We start from the raw sequence: 16,356 nt of genomic DNA, 5'->3' as shown, positions 1-16,356 counted from the left end.
GAGTTTTTACAACAAGCAGGTCATTAAATTTCCAGGGTCTTTCCTATTAGCAGGCAATGTAAGAAACAAGCGCTACCGATTCAATTTGTCTTTAGGATGAGGCTTGGAGGTGAGGTGATGGCGGGGGAGGGTTGGAAGTGAAGGGTGTGTGTACAGTGGAGGGCTTAGAAATAATAGAGAAAGGATGGCACATTTTAACCTTCCTAATATGACCCTAAGTCTCCCTGGCTGGATTGGTTTTGTGCTGTGTTTTCCACTTGGCTCTCTGGGGAGTGTTCTAGCCCTTCCTTCCTCAAGCCCCTGCAGTTCCTCCTTGGGGAAGCTGGAGGTCTCTGTTCCACCACTGGCTGCCAGGGATGCCACTTTAGTCTGGGTGCCAGTGACCACCTTTCTCCCATGGCCCCCCACCTTCTCCCATTGTTCCAGTTGAGGAGTCTAATAGCGCAACAGGACAGGTTGTACACGCCGCCTGCTTGACCCTCCAATAGTGCTTGGGACCCCAGTCTGCACTCCATAAACTGGCCCTCGCTCAGCCCCAGCCTGGTCGTCCTTGTCATTCTCTGCCCCTCACCCAGACGCCAAGCCCCGTTCTCAGCTAGTCTCTCTTTCGTTCTCCTTTCCATGCTTCTCTGTGCTTCTCCCTTGCCTGACCTTTTCTTTCCTTCCCTCACAGTCCTTCCAGTGCTCTTGGAAACCCCGATTCCTCTTGAGGCTTCATCCTGTTTTTATTCTCTACACCTCACTCACTGTGAATCAGCTTCCCTGAATAACCTCACCCAAAGGTCAGCCCTCCATCTCTCTTCCTGAGCTGAGGACACTGGTCCTGCCTCTGGGCTGGGCTACTACTTGCCTTCCATGGGCTGCTTCCTCTCTTCCCATGGACTTGCCAGAGCTCCCTCACTTTGAGAAAGGGCTCCCTTGTCTTTGCTGCTCTATCCCTTTCCTTTCTTTCGTGGCCAAATGGGGAGATACACAGACTCCATCACCCCTCCCCGCCTTGCTTCCCCAGTGCTCCAGCTGAAGTCCCAGTCATCTGGTTGTACTGGCCTCATCTTCATGAAACTAAGATGTTGACATCATCCATGACCTCCAAACCACCTAATCAGATGAAGGCATCAGATTCCTTGATTGTAACCTGGCACCATTGTTATTGCCCTGTCTTTAATTAGTTAATTAATTAATTTATTTGAGAGAGAGAGAGAGAGAGCAAGAGATCACATGCGTGGGGGTGGGGAGGGGAAGAAGGAAAGAGAGAATCTTAAGCAGGCTTCGCACCCAGAACAGAGCCTGACAAGGGGCACAATCTCGTGACCCTGGGATCGTGACCAGAGCCAAATCAAGAGTCAGATACTTAACTCATTGAGTCACCCAGGCACCCCTATTATGGAACATTTTAAATGTATGCAAAGATGGGGAGACTTATGTGATGATGGTCCCCTTCCCCCCAGGTATTACCAGCCACACCCAACAATCATCCATTTATGGGTACTCCCATTTCCTCTGTACCCCACCATTCCCATTCCCTATGTCCTCCTCCCACTGGATTCTTTTGAAGCAAATCTCAGAAATTTGATCAGTTCACTTGCAAATATTCCACTATATATTTTTAGATTTTAAGGACTCTTTTTTTAAGTCTTAACTACAAAAATATTAATATGTTTAAAAACATCCAAATAGGGGCACCTGGGTGGCTCAGTGGTTAAGCCTCTGCCTTCGGGTCAGGTCATGGTCTCAGGGTCCTGGGATCGAGCCCCGCATTGGGCTCTCTGTTCAGCGGGGAGCCTGCTTCCCCCCCTCTCTCTCTGCCTGCCTTTCTGACTGCTTGTGATCTCTGTAAAATAAATAAAAATCTTTAAAAAAAAAAAAACATCCAAATATCTAATCAGATCAAATTTCCTCAGTTGTCTCATAAATTTTTTGAAGAGTCAGTTTGTTCAGAGCAGGATCCAAATAAACTCCACAAATTGCACTTGGTTGATGTGTTTTTTTTTTTAATCTCTTTTAATCTTTAGATTCTCTTTCCCTCTCTCTTTCTTTCCCCTTGCAATGTATTTGTAGCAAACACTAGCTCATTTGTCCTGTGCCATGTCCCACATTCTGGAGTTTGCTGATCACATCCCCACCGTGTTATTTAACACATATCATCCCTCCACCCACCCGAGTTTCCAGTAAACTGTAGAGGTGTGATCTGATTCAAGTTGATTTTTTGGCAAGAAGATTTCATAGGTGAAATGATGCACTTCCATCAGGAATCTCATTCATTTGGATAGCTTCATTCTTTTATCATCAGCTAACTGCTGGATCATTTCCCTGGGATGATCTGCCATCACTTCAACATCAGCATGTCTAAAAACAAATGTATCTTCCCCCACACAAACGATCCCTCTTGACACCACGTCTGTTTCTGCAGTTTCTATGGTCCTCTTAAATCACATGGGTTCCTGGTCTCAGAGCCAGCCTCCACATTCCCTCCGCTCTCGTGTTCTTCCGAAGTGAAGACCTGCCAGTTCTCTCTCTACAGAATGTGAACAGATTTTTCCCTTCGATTCTCATACCTATTGCCCTACTACAAGGCTTCAGAAATATTTCAATACCTTCTCCCTTCTGTCCTCTTTTTCCTCAATTCCACTTGAAACTGCTCCTGGCTTAACCACCCACACATCACATGCTCCTTCCCATGTACTTCCTATTTGCAAACCTTTGATGGCTACCCATTACCTTTGAAGTAAAGTGAACTATTGAGAGTACTCTATACTCTATATAGGTTTGGTCCCAACCTATATTCCCAACCTCCCTCCCCCTCAGTTTATCTTGCTTAGCATTAGATGTTTATCTTTTCTTTTTTTCTTTTCTTTTCTTGTCTTGTCTTGTCTTTCCTTTCCTTCCCTTTTCTTTTCTTTTTTTTTAAAAGATTGTATTTATTTATTTGACAGAGAGAGAGAGAGAGGAAGAGAGCAAACACAAGCAGGTAGAGTGGCAGGCAGGGGGAAACAGATTCCACACTGAGTAAGGAGCCTCATGTGGGGCTCCATCCCAGGACCCCAGGATCATGACCTGAGCTGAAGGCAGCCACTTAACTGATTGATCCACCCAGGTGCCCCAGTATTAGATGTTTTTCTAGAGCCATGAAAACGAAGTGACTTGAAAACATGTAGACCAATGTCCTATCCGACATCCTCTTTCAGTGCTGAACATCAGAGAGTCAACTGGACAATGATCCAAGGACTGTAATAAGGCAAAACTTCTTTCTGAGGATAATTCTGGATTTTTCTCAAGTGACACCTGTGGTCCCATGCTGGGGAAGGAGAAATTGCCTGTCACTCTGGCAAAACACCACTTGCTAGCTTTCTCAGCTTTCCTAATAAGATGTTCACACTTTTACCTATTGTCTGGTCTTAAAACATGTGACTGACCATTGACAAGTAATACAGAATGCCAGCCACTTAGGCTCTGTCCTGTTACCTGTTCTCTGGCTCTGATTGTAAGTCAAACACACAACCCACCCTCCTTCCCCCTCACCCAACACAAAGAACTCCTAGCTGAGAGAAGGATATTCAGGCAAAATTCTCTAGGAGACATGATATTCACCCAGTCCTTAAAGAACTTTCTTTTTTTTTTTTTTAAGATTTTATTTATTCATTTGATAGAGATTACAAGTAGTCAGAAAGGCAGGCAGGGAGAGAGGAGGAAGCAGGCTCCCTACTGAGCAGAGAGCCAGATGCGGGGCTCGATCCCAGGACCCTGAGATCATGACCTGAGCCAAAGGCAGAGGCTTTAACCCACTGAGCCACCCAGGCACCCCTTCTAGAACTGTCTTGAGACAGACCACTGAACATCTGCCTCCTGGGTGACCTTCAACCAAAACGCTCCTGATCATGATGCTGGCTTACATGGATCCTGCCCTGGGTCATGACTCACTGTCTCCTGTGTGAATTCTCATGCAACACTTTCTTACAGTTTTTTTAAAAAGATTTTACTTATTTGTTTGAGACAGAGAGAGAGTGTGGGTGTGTTTGAGCAGAGAAAGACAGAGAAGGAGAAACAGACTCCTTGTGGAGTGCTGAGCTCGATACAGGGCTGGATCCCAGGACCCTGAGTTCAAGACCTGAGCCGAAGGTAGATGCTAAACTGACGAAGCCACCCAGGCACCCCACTTTCTTATAAAATTCGACTGAAAGAACTAGTACTCAGAAAGCGGCCCTGCATCCTTCCTTACATAGCAAAAGCCATGTGTTTATGGTTTTCTTTCTTTACTCTGGCCATCAAGAGGCACAGCCCCAAGTGCAAAGCTTAATAACTGGTTACTTCAAAAGTTTGCTATTTCCCCCTAGGTCCTGATTTAAGTTTCTATTTTTACTTTAACAATTTTGTGTTGCTTTTTATTTTAAAGATTTTATTTATTTATTTGACAGAGAGAGAGATCACAAGTAGGCAGAGAGGCAGGCAGAGAAAGAGAGGGGAAGCGGGCTCCCCGAAGAGCAGATAGCCTGATGCGGGGCTCGATCCCAGGACCCTGAGATCATGACACGAGCAGAAGGCAGAGGCTTAACTCACTGAACCACCCAGGCACCCCTGTTTTTCACCTTGTAAGTGTCTTCAAATGCATGTTGGAATGAGCCAGTATATACATTAAGTAAATAAAATATTGCTACATTCCTCCACCCAGGCAAAGGTCAACTGATTTACTTCCTAGACTCTAAGTTTGCTTATTGTGTGCCTTCTCTTTGGACGGCTGTCCCACCCTATCTCCCAACACTCCTCCCCCTGCCCAAAGCCTGCCTGTCTGTTCTTCTCCCTTGAAGGACCACTCCACTTCCAAGAACCTTCCTGACGCCGCCCCCCCAGAACCAGCCTCCCTTCCTTTGATTGCCTTTCATGTTGTTTATACATGATTCGTTTACCACTTCCCATACTCTGTCTTCTGTTGTTAGTTTTAGAAACATTTTCTTTTAATTGGAAGTGATGTGTGCACACAGTCAAAAATTTAAGCTGTACAAGAAAGGCTGCCTGGGTAAAAGGTATTCCGTCGTCCACAACTGCCTGAGAGGCAACCAAGAGTGTTAGTTCTTTGTTCGTCATTACAGAAATATCTGTGCATTTACAAACGCACACACAAATGCACATATTTTATGTGCATACATAAAATACATATGCATACACTTCTGTGTGTGTGCATTTATAAATTTGTTGGTCCTTTCCCCCCCAACTATGAACATACCATATGTATTCTTCTGCATCTAGACCTTTTTATCCCCCTTATAACAGTATAGCTTGGAGATTATAGCACAACAGCCCAAAAATGTATACCTTATTCTAATGCCTATGTAGCTTCTATTGTAAAGATAAACCATAATTTATTTGATTAGTTAGACCATCATGATCCATATCTCAGACTAAATGTACTCTCTCTGAGGGCAGTGGAGGGAATATGTCTACATTTAGTCTATTCCTCCAGAAATCCCATAGGAAATGCTTAATAGGGGTGCCTGGGTGGGTCAGTTGGTTAAGCGTCTGCCTTTGGCTCAGATCATGATTCTGGAGTCACAGGATTGAGCCCCATGTTGGGCTTCCTGATGAGTGGGGAGCCAGCTTTTGCTTCTTCTTCCGCCCCTCTCCCTGCTCCTTCTCTTTCTTTTCCCCTCACTCTTTCTCTCAAATAAATAAATAAAATGTTTTAAAAAGGGAACAGCTTAATAAATGATTGTCAATTTTTATCAGTAAGTCAAGTAGCAAGCAATCCTATTTTATAAAAAATATTTAACTTGAAAAAGTCTTACTGCATTATCCAATCAACCACATCTGCCTTTCACTAAAATTTTCCATGTTGTGGTATACTTTTGCTATTATCTACAGCATGTTTTGGAAAAGTCTGACCTTGAGGCATACTAAGCTTTAGCTCATGAAGAGAAGGGCTGGGTATGCCTGATGTTGTGGCAATGGCTTCCAGGGAAGGCAAGGAATAAGTCGAGCCGAGCCCACATCCAGAGACAGGGAGCAGGGAATCTGCAAGGCCAAGTGCAAGAGAACCACTCCAAGGAGAGAGCGTAGCAGTACACGAGGAAGCCAGCCTCAGTTTTTGCTCACAGGAGGTGAGGCCTTCACTGTGGAGTAGGCAGAGGGACAGGGGAGCTGGCGTGAACCGGTCTGAGAAGGAGGAGTTACAGAGTGGCAGGACCTTGGCTCAGTGGGTCCTGGTCTTAAAAAGATGAGGCTTGGGGCGCATGGGTGGCTCAGTGGGTTAAGCCTTTGCCTTCGGCTCAGGTCATGATCTCAGGGTCCTGGGATTAAGCCCCGCATTGGGCTCTCTGCTCAGCAGGGAGCTTGCTTCCCCTCTTTCTCTGCCTGCCTCTCTGCCTACTTGTGATCTCTCTCTCTCTCTGTCAAATAACTAAATAAAATCTTTAAAAAAATTTTTTAAAAAGATGAGGCTATGCCCATTTTGATAGTGGTGCTATTCACAGCAGCTACAAGGTGGAAATAGTCCTGTTTCCATTAACAGATGAAGGGTTAAGAAAATGTGGCACATACTATAATGGAATATTATTCAGTCTTAAAAAGGAAGGAAATTTGGACACATGCTATGACATGGATGAACTTTGAAAACATGTGCTAAGTAAAATAAGCCACACACACAAGGATGAGTATTATATGATTCCCTTTACGTGGGATACCTAGATTTGGTAAATTGACAGGAGAGTAGGAAGGGCTAGGGGCTGTCGGGAGGGCAGAATGGGGAGTTAATATTTAATGGGTACAGAATTCCCATTTGGGATGACAATAAAAGGCCTACAGATGGATTAAAGTAATAATTGCACAACATTGTGAATGAACTTAATGCCACTGGCTTGGACATTTAAAACTAGTTTCTTCTTATTCATTTATTTATTTTTGGGGGGGAGGGGCAGAGGGAGAGAGAGAATCTTTTTTTTTTTTTTAAGATTTTATTTATTTGACAGAGAGAAATCACAAGTAGGCAGAGAGGCAGGCAGAGAGAGAGAGAGGAGGAAGCAGGCTCCCTGCGGAGCAGAGAGCCCGATGTGGGGCTCGATCCCAGGACCCTGAGATCATGACCTGAGCCGAAGGCAGAGGCTTTAACCCACTGAGCCACCCAGGCGCCCCTAAAACTAGTTTCTTCTTATTCATTTATTTATTTTTTGGGGGGAGGGGCAGAGGGAGAGAGAGAATCTTAAGCAGGCTCCACGCCCAGTTCGGCGCCCAGCAATGGGCTGGATCTCACAACCCTGAGATCATGACCTGAGTGGAAGGCAGGCACAACCCACTGAGCCACCCAGACCCCCCAAAATTCAGTTGTTCCTGTGCCACGGCCTCAATCTGTGCCATCTCTGAGCCCACATGTACTATTTTATCCTTGATGATTCAGGTCTGGTAATGATACATTTTCTTTTCCTGAGAGGGGTAATAAACAAACAGGTTGTTGGTGAAACATGTGAAATTGTACTTAATCGACTTTAGACACAGGTGACTTTGGAGTGACTCAAGGGCTGTGGCTTGTGAGGGCCCCACAATGGAACCAGGAGAACTGAGGACGGGAACAAGAATGGGATGGTGGGTGCCTCTGTGGCCAGTTGGCTTCTGTCTTGTTGATTCCATGAAGCTCTACCCTGTGAACTGAAGTTACAATGGCTTAAACCACGGAGGAACTCCAGGAAGGAGCTTAGGAGCTGGGTTAATACAAATTCTTGCTAGCTATCTAAATGAAAAGCCCCAGCCTAGCAGCTCAATCATATTATAAACACATTAGAAACATATTAAAAAGTAATTACTTCAGAGGAACTTTACTGTGTTAAAATACAAATGAAGATAAAATTAGGGTTTCCTCCTTTCAGATTCAAGCACACAGAATCTTTTAAAAATTAGTTTTGCCTTTCTGTACCCAGTCATCCCAGCACCTTAAATGTAACTCTCTTTGCACGAGCATTAGTCGCTGGCCTCCTCCGAGCCAGACACTGTCCTAGGAGCTGGTACTGAGCCGACTGCTCCCCTATCCAAGTGGTGGACTGGAGATGTGTGTCCCTGTGACCGCCATATTTGAATGTGGAGCAGTTAGGCTGAGAGTAGTGATTCCACCCTGGAGAAGGGATTGTTTGTCCAATTCTCGAGTCCGTCCTATCTGGAGATGCAGCCTAAGGCAAGATGTTGTGACAGGGTACAGACCTCTCTGTCAAATGTGACTTTTCCCCCTTTAAATAAAGCAGAGGAAATGGCAAAAAACTAGGCGTAAAGAAGTTCACCCCGAAGTGGCTCATGGGAAAGGCAAGTAGTCCTTTGGCAGGTATTAGATTTCTGTTTGGGAGAAAACACTGAGCAGGGGTTTAGGAGGCGTGGGTTTGGTCCCACCTTTGCCTTTCACAGCAGGGCAATCTCTCAAGCCTCTGATTCTTCATCTCTAAAAGAGGGTTATTGTGTACACGATTTGCAAAACCCAGATCTTACATTCTATCTACTGTGACCAATGAGGAAAATCCTGGAAAATCCTGGAGCATCGTGTAATAGCAATAATTATTGGCAAATATTTAAACCAGAGTTGAATGTAAGAGTATCATGAGATCTGACCCATGAGATACAGAATTAGGCAACCTTAAATTATGACCTGTTCTCATTTTACATCTCAAAGTACATCTTTGAGTTTGACATAGTTTAGCCTAGAACCATCCAAGCACTTGCAGCCATAATGTTATATCCCACTGTCTGACGTTGACACTCCCGAGGTCACCAGAACAAAAACAACACTCAAGCCTTTGTTTGGTCTGGTTAATGTTGGAATCCAACCTAATGGGCCAACCAGCCACCCAGAGTCTTAATGAAGCAGAAGGATGAGGAGACATATTTAGTTATTTACTTGTTGTTACGAACATATCTATTCCCCAAAAAGGAATTTGAGATGGCCAGAAATCTCCATCTATCACATTATTTCATATACAACTCGTGTCCTACATTTAAACAAAGAACCCATGATTGTGGCTCCTTCATGGCTCCAGGCAACAATGCTAGCTGATCTGGCATGGCTCCAGGGGACCCTACCTTGGCTATGCAGCCAGTGATCCTTCTGGATCTCTGTGGAGGAGACTAACTGCCCAGCTCCGGAGTGAACCTGAGAATTCACCATTTGTATTCCTTTTCTCCAGGGGTGAAAGTTACTTAAGAAAGTTGCGTAACAATTTAGTGCTACTACAATCTCAGCTCAGGACTCAATGAGTCTTTTTACTTTCTTTTTGTACCTTCTTTCTTCCCTGTAGGGACTGTTCCAAAACTTGAACTCTTTTCTCAGATCTCATGACCATCCATGAATGTTTTGATCTCAGTAAATGATTAGCCATTGAAGTAATAAGAAAACCAGAAGCGACTATAAATAAATTTGCTTAACTTTCTGTCATCTCTCCCTGCCCCAACCTATAAACTTACTGCCATTTTCACCCACCTTTCTTGGGTTCTAGAAAGACAGGTGTCTTCCCTGTCCTCCACCCACAGCTTGATGACCTCCTGTTCCCCATGAGTCTCATTTCCTGACATGGTTGCCCACTCCCCTCCTGCTCCTGTCTCCTACTCTTCGGGGAATGCTTGTCATCCTGATGGTTGTTTTTGTTCTGTTTTGTTTGTTTCTTTCTTTTTTTTTTTTTTTTAAAGATTTTATTTATTTATTTGACAGAGAGAAATCACAAGTAAGCAGAGAGGCAGGCAGAGAGAGAGGAGGAAGCAGGCTCCCTGCTGAGCAGAAAGCCCGATGTGGGGCTCGAACCCAGGACCTGGGATCATGACCTGAGCCGAAGGCAGCGGCTTAACCCATTGAGCCACCCAGGCGCCCTGTTTTGTTTGTTTCTTAAAGGCTGCTATCCTCTCTTTGATGTGAGGTCTCCTCCAGCTACTATCCCATCTCTTTTCATTTCATGACTACACTTCTACAGTCTGAAGTCTACACCAACCGCCTACACTTCCTCAGCTCCCATTAACTTTCTCAGCCCTCTGCAATGTAGCTTTTGCCCTCAACACTCACAGCTGAAAAGGTTAGCAAAGACCAAATCCAGTGAACGCTTTTCATTCCTTTCCTTCATGCTCTCTCTGTGACATTTGACATGTTGCTCCTTTCCTTCTTGAAACTCTCCTCTCTTGAGGTCTTTTTTTCCCCTTCAGATTTGTGAGTTGTCCTCAGTGGCTCCTTTTTTGACGTCTCCCTTTATTATTTTTTTCTGCCCATCTCCTAACATGTGTTTCACGTGGATAAGTCATGCTCCCCAGTGAATTACTCCTCAGGGTGGCCATGCAATTTCCCACTTTCCTTCTTGAGTCACATTGACTCTGGGCTTGACCTTGCGACTTACTTTGGCTGGTGGAACATCAGTAAATGCAGTGCCAGCAGAGGCTTGATAGGTGCTTGTGTTTTGGGGACTTGCCTTCTTAGAACACTCCTCAGAGACGGCCATGTCATCTGGATGTTGAAGATAAAGACCAAGTGGAGAGAAAGGGGAGAGGAGGGAGAGAGAGACAGCAAGGTTTTCCAATTGAGCACAACCCCTAGTCAATCCACTGATGAAGAATAAATTTTTATTTTAAGCCACAACCTTTTGGGGGTGGTTTGATACATAGTAATAAATAACTGAGAAAACACAGTGTTTTAAAGATTCCTGTTAGCCTGCTTTGGTCTCATGTTACATGTCTTTCCAAACAACGCCATCCATGCTAATGGATTTTGTTTTTAAAGATTTTATTTATTTGTTTGACAGAGAAAGAGAGACAGCGAGAGAGGGAATACAAGCAGGGGGAGTGGGAGATGGAGAAGCAGGCTTCCCACTGAGCAGGGAGCCTGATGCGGGGCTCGATCCCGGGACCCGGGCATCATGACCTGAGCCAAAGGCCCCACTTAAACAACTGAACCACTCAGACCCACCAGCTAATAGATTTAAGTACCATTCATACTTCATGATTCTTACACCTACATTTCTAGACCAGATCAGTCTTCTACATTCTCATATCTGACTTAATGGGCAACCCCACTTGAATATTCCACAGATCACCTTGAGTTCCCACACCAAAGCACTGTATTCTACAAACTGCTCCTGCCCCTTCTTTTGTCTTGGTTAATGGTGCAACTGGTTACCAGTCACTCAAGGAGGACACTTTTTTTTTTTTAAGATTTTATTTATTTATTTGACAGACAGAGACCACGAGTAGGCAGAGAGGCAGGCAGAGAAAGAGAGGGAAGCAAGTTCCCCGCTGAGCAGAGAGCCCGACATGGGGCTCGATCTCAGGACCCTGAGATCATGACCAGAGCTGAAGGCAGAGAGGCTTAACCCACTGAGCCACCCAGGCACCCCTCAAGGAGGACACTTAGAAGTGAATTTTCACCCTTACTTTTCACTCACTTACCGATAATCAGTCATTCACCAAATCTTATCATATCTGTCACCTAAATATCTCTTGCATTTATTCCTGTATCTCCATCACCTCTAATGCTGCCTTGAAAGGGCTTTGTCAAGTCGTACTTTGACCATCAGCGATATCTCTTCATTGTCTCCTTGCTCTGAGGATTGGCTCATCTGGCCAATTCGTCCATGTCTGTCCTGATCATTTTCCCAGTGACAATTCTTTAGTGGCTCCCTTACCACATATGGAATAAAGATTTCTGAAGTGGTTACAAAACCCTCCCCGACCTGGCTCTACCTATATTTCCAACCTCATTTCCTGTCCTATCCCTGTTTATGCTGTCCTTGTGCCAAATCACTTGCAGTGCTGACACCAGCCATCTGCCCAGTAGATGTCCTGGGCAGTTTTCCTGCCTGGTGTACCTCCCCAGCCCTGCCATCTGCAGAGTCCTTGAAGACCCAGTTTAAATGTCACATCCTCTGTAAAGCCTCCCCTGCCTCTCTGCGCAGAAGCAAAATTAGTTGTCCCTTCTTCTGCGCGATCACCCTGCCTAGTGATCATTTGAATGCATTTGAATTGTAACGACATGTTTCAATGTGTGTCATGTCTGGTACCTTCGGAGAACTCCTCTAGGGCCGGGGTTTGCTTTATTTCTGCTTTTCCAGTACCCAAGCAAGTGCTCGACTGTTGAATAGAACACTATATTTTGCCACTTTTATGTCTTTTAAAAGAATCTGATTATAATTGGCTAAGTTAGCACAAAGGATTTTCATTTGTTAGTCTAGAAATGGAGACAATGAGAGACTTGGGTTTGGCCCCATATTATTGAGGGTAAGTTCAGTGACGACAAGTCACCTCAGCTGGTACCTGAGGGAACAAGAGACGAAGTGGCTTTCTCCAGATTGGGCCAGGCTGGAACCACAGTCTTCACCCTCCCCATCAGTGCTCCTTCCAGAAAGAACACTGCCTTCCTCCACCACAGGGCGGAGCGGTTCTTCAGTTCTGCTTTGTCTTCCCTATGGGATAACAGCCCAGGTGACAAGCATCTAGTAACTTCTTGAGTCTGAAGAGTTCAAAGAAGTAGTTGGTAATTGTTTCTATATCTTCCCTGTTCTTGTCTTATGGGGGCCACCTGACTTTTCTCCCTGCTTCGGGTCTAATTTCCTACATTCTACACCTTATCACAGAAATATGGGTCTGACTTGTTGCTCTCTTGCTGGATTCATCAGTGATACCAAAACCTTTGGGGTTGAAATCTAGAGCTCTCCTTGGAACTATCTACTTCTCCAGTCTAATCTACTACCTCGCCACCCGCCCAAGTATATAAGTATGTGAGCATTTACTGAGGACCCTCTATACGGAAGGTTCTAGGCCAACGAGGGATGCTAAAAGACAAGGCAAGGTCCTTGTTCCCAACTGGCCCACAACCTAATGACAGAATAGGATAGCAATTGGTTATAATCCATTGTAAACCAGTGTTGATGCAGATAGGCACTTTTTTTCTTTAAAAAAAAATCTTCTTTAGAAGAAGAAAAATATATCTTTATTAATTTTTAAATTTTTAATTAACATATAATGTATTATTAGCCACAGGGGTACAGGTCTGTGAACCACTAGGTTTACACACTTCACAGCACTCACCATAGCACATACCCTCCTCAATGTCCATAACCCCACCACCCTCTCCCTACCCCCCCCCCCCCACAACCCTCAGCTTGTTTTGTGAGATTAAGAGTCTCTTATGGTTTGTCTCCCTCCCGAACCCATCTTGTTTCATTTATCCTTTTCCTACCCCCAAACCCCCCACATTGCATCTCCCCTTCCTCATATCAGGGAGATCATATGATAGTTGTCTTTCTCTGATTGACTTATTTCACTAAGCATAATACCCTCTAGTTCCATCCACGTCATTGCAAATGGCAAGATTTCATTTCTTTTGATGGCTGCATAGTATTCCACTGTGTGTATGTATGTATGTGTGTGTGTGTGTGTGTGTGTGTGTGTGTATATATATATATATATCACTTCTTCTTTATCCATTCATCTGTTGATGGACATCTAGGTTCTTTCCATAGTTTGGCTATTGTGGACATTGCTGCTATAAACATGTGGGTGCACGTGCCCCTTCGGATCACTACATTTGTATCTTTAGGGTAAATACCCAGTAGTGCAATTGCTGGGTCATAGGGTAGCTCTATTTTCAACTTTTTGAGGAACCTCCATGCTGTTTTCCAGAGTGGTTGCACCAGCTTGCATTCCCACCAACCAGATAGGCACTTTTGAGAGAACAAACATAGGACAGCCAGCCCATTCTGGGAGGATCAGAGAAGACTGAAAAAGATTGGCTCACCCTCCATGTTCCTTCCACTCAGTATGGAATCACTTGCAGTAACAAGTGCTCAAGAGGCTTTAAAACCACTGGACCACTTTGTTGTCTGTCGGGAATGCCTCCCACCCTCCTTGTTCATATTAATTCCTGAGCTTACTTGAGACCCAGGTCAAGTCTCCCTTCTTCTAGGAAACCTGCTCTGCTGTCTCAGGCAGCAAAAATCACTTCTTTCTTTATGTTGCTGTAAACCATGAGCTCCTTGAGGACAGGGAGCTAGCCATGATCTCCAAGGCTAATAGATTGGCACATGCTAGGTACTCAACAAATATTTGTTGGAAGAAAGTAGGCATTCAAAACAATGTTTGCTAAACCTTAGTTAAATATGCTATCTTCGAGAGACAACAGGGGCTAACTGTAGCCCTAGTAGCTTTCTTTTCACCTAATATCTTGACCTTAATAATCTTGGCAGTGGCTAGCAAATGCTCATAGCAAGTGATTCCATTATGAGTAGAACATGGGGGGTGAGCTTACATATCCAACTGGATTCTTTCCCTTATGAAAAAATTACAGAGGAACATCAATGCTGTTTTTCCAGTAATGCAAGCAATGCTTTTTAGAGTTTTCTTTTTGGAGCTTCCTTCAGCATTTTTGACCGTTTAAATATCTGTACCTTTATCTTTCTTTCTATTTTCAATGGTAGTAAATCTTCATCATTCAAAGGCAAAATATATTGTTTGGAGCTTGCCAAAATCATTTGGATGTGAATTTGGTGACTGATGAAGTAGAATAAGACATTTTTAGTGCAGAAAAAGAGAAGTTGTCCTAAAGAGAGTTGTTTCTTATGACTTGCAAATTGGTTGCAAACACATTTTCAAAAGATGAGTTGCAAAAATACATCAAAGTATGTCCTCAACACTGGATCTAGTGTAATATCTGTAATTTTTTAAAGTTCATAACATTTGGAAAAACAGATAGGGCTCCAGTTTTAAATAGGAGGTGTTCCTAAATTTGGAGTAATTTTCAGTTGTTTGTTTGTAAGTGGTCTCTACATCCAATGTGGGGCTTGAACTCATGACCCCAAGATCAAGAGCAGTATGCTCAGGGGGTCCAGATGACTTAGTCTGTACAGCATACCAGTCTTGATCTCTGGGATTTGAGTTGGAGCCCCACCTTGGGTGTAGAGATTACTTTAAAAAAAAAAAAAAAGAGAGACAAAAAACAAAAAACACCAAACCAAACCAAACCAAACAAAACAAAAACCAAAATCTTTCAGGGCACCTGAGTGGCTCAGTTGGTTGAGCATCTGCCTTTGGTTCAGGGTCCTGTCCTGATCTTGAGGTCCAAGGATGGAGCCCCATGTTCAGCTCCTTGCTTGGTGGGGACCCTGCTTCTCCCTCTCCTCCCCACCTGTGCTCTCTGTCACTCTCTTTCTCTCTCTCAAATAATTAATCAAAATCTTTAAAGAAAAAATTAGGGGTGCCTGGGTGGCTCAGTGGGTTAAGCCCCTGCCTTTGGCTCAGGTCATGATCTCAAGGTCCTGGGATCAAGCCCCACATCAGGCTCTCTGCTCAGCAGGGAGCCTGCTTCCCCTGGCTCTCTCTGCCTGCCTCTCTGCCTACTTGTGATCTCTCTCTCTGTCAAATAAATTAAAAAAAAAAAAAACAAAAAAACCCATCACATGTATCTCTTTAAAAAAAAAAAAGATTATTCTCTTTCCCTTTGTCCCTCCTCCACCTCTCTCCCTCTCTTAAAAAAAATTTTTTTTTTCTTTTCAGGAAAAAAAGAAGAGTAGCATGCTCTATCCATTGAGCCAGCCAGGCATCCCTCAGTTACTTGGGATACACACATTATTCCCCCCTTCTCCCCCTGCCTCCATGAAGTATTATATATTGATACATTATGGCTATGTTCTCAAACAGAGGCAACTATTCATTCCTTTAAAGAGTGATGCCGCTGAACTATTGGTCACTTAGTAACAGTTCTGGTTCTTGGAAGTCTTTTCATCCAATTTCTCCTGGGTGAGAAAACCTTTTTGTAGCAGGTTGTCTTAGGTATTTTTCTAACTGCTTTCTACCCGCACCCAATTCATACTTTTTCCATCTGACAGTCCTTAGCAACTTTCCAAAGCCTTCTGGCTGTGAGGAACAGAGGCCTGCCCTGTCCCCCAAGGGCTCAGACTCCAAAACTACCATATTTTCTAACCACTGCATGAAAACCAACAATCCGTTAGACTGTAAACTTCAGGAAGGCAGGAATTTGCAGTTATTTTGTTCCCTACTGCATCTTTAGTGCCTAGAACAATGCCTGGAATCGCATAGGCACTGTGTTGAATGAATAAATGAATCTCTAAATTTGTTAGTTTCAGCTAGGTGTTGGGAGGAAAATGACCCATTGACCTAATTTACAATCGTCTGTGAATGACCACAAGTTCCTTACCGCTCCTTAAGGTATTTGCACATTTAAAGGGAACGCTTGTGAATTCAAATGATTCTCATTGGGAGAACTTCAACAGTGCAGCAAATGGAGAGAAGACAGTGGAAGCTAAAGGGTAGTGGGGACGGGGGTTGTGGTGGTGGTAGGGGTTAACAACTTCAGTGGGCCAGAGCTGCCTAGAGTTTGCCCCAGAAGCTCCCTGTTTTTCAAGGCCC

This window comes from Lutra lutra, chromosome 4 (genome assembly GCF_902655055.1).
Source record: "Lutra lutra chromosome 4, mLutLut1.2, whole genome shotgun sequence".
Classification (NCBI taxonomy): Eukaryota; Metazoa; Chordata; class Mammalia; order Carnivora; family Mustelidae; genus Lutra; species Lutra lutra.
Note: the sequence above shows the minus strand (reverse complement) of the source record.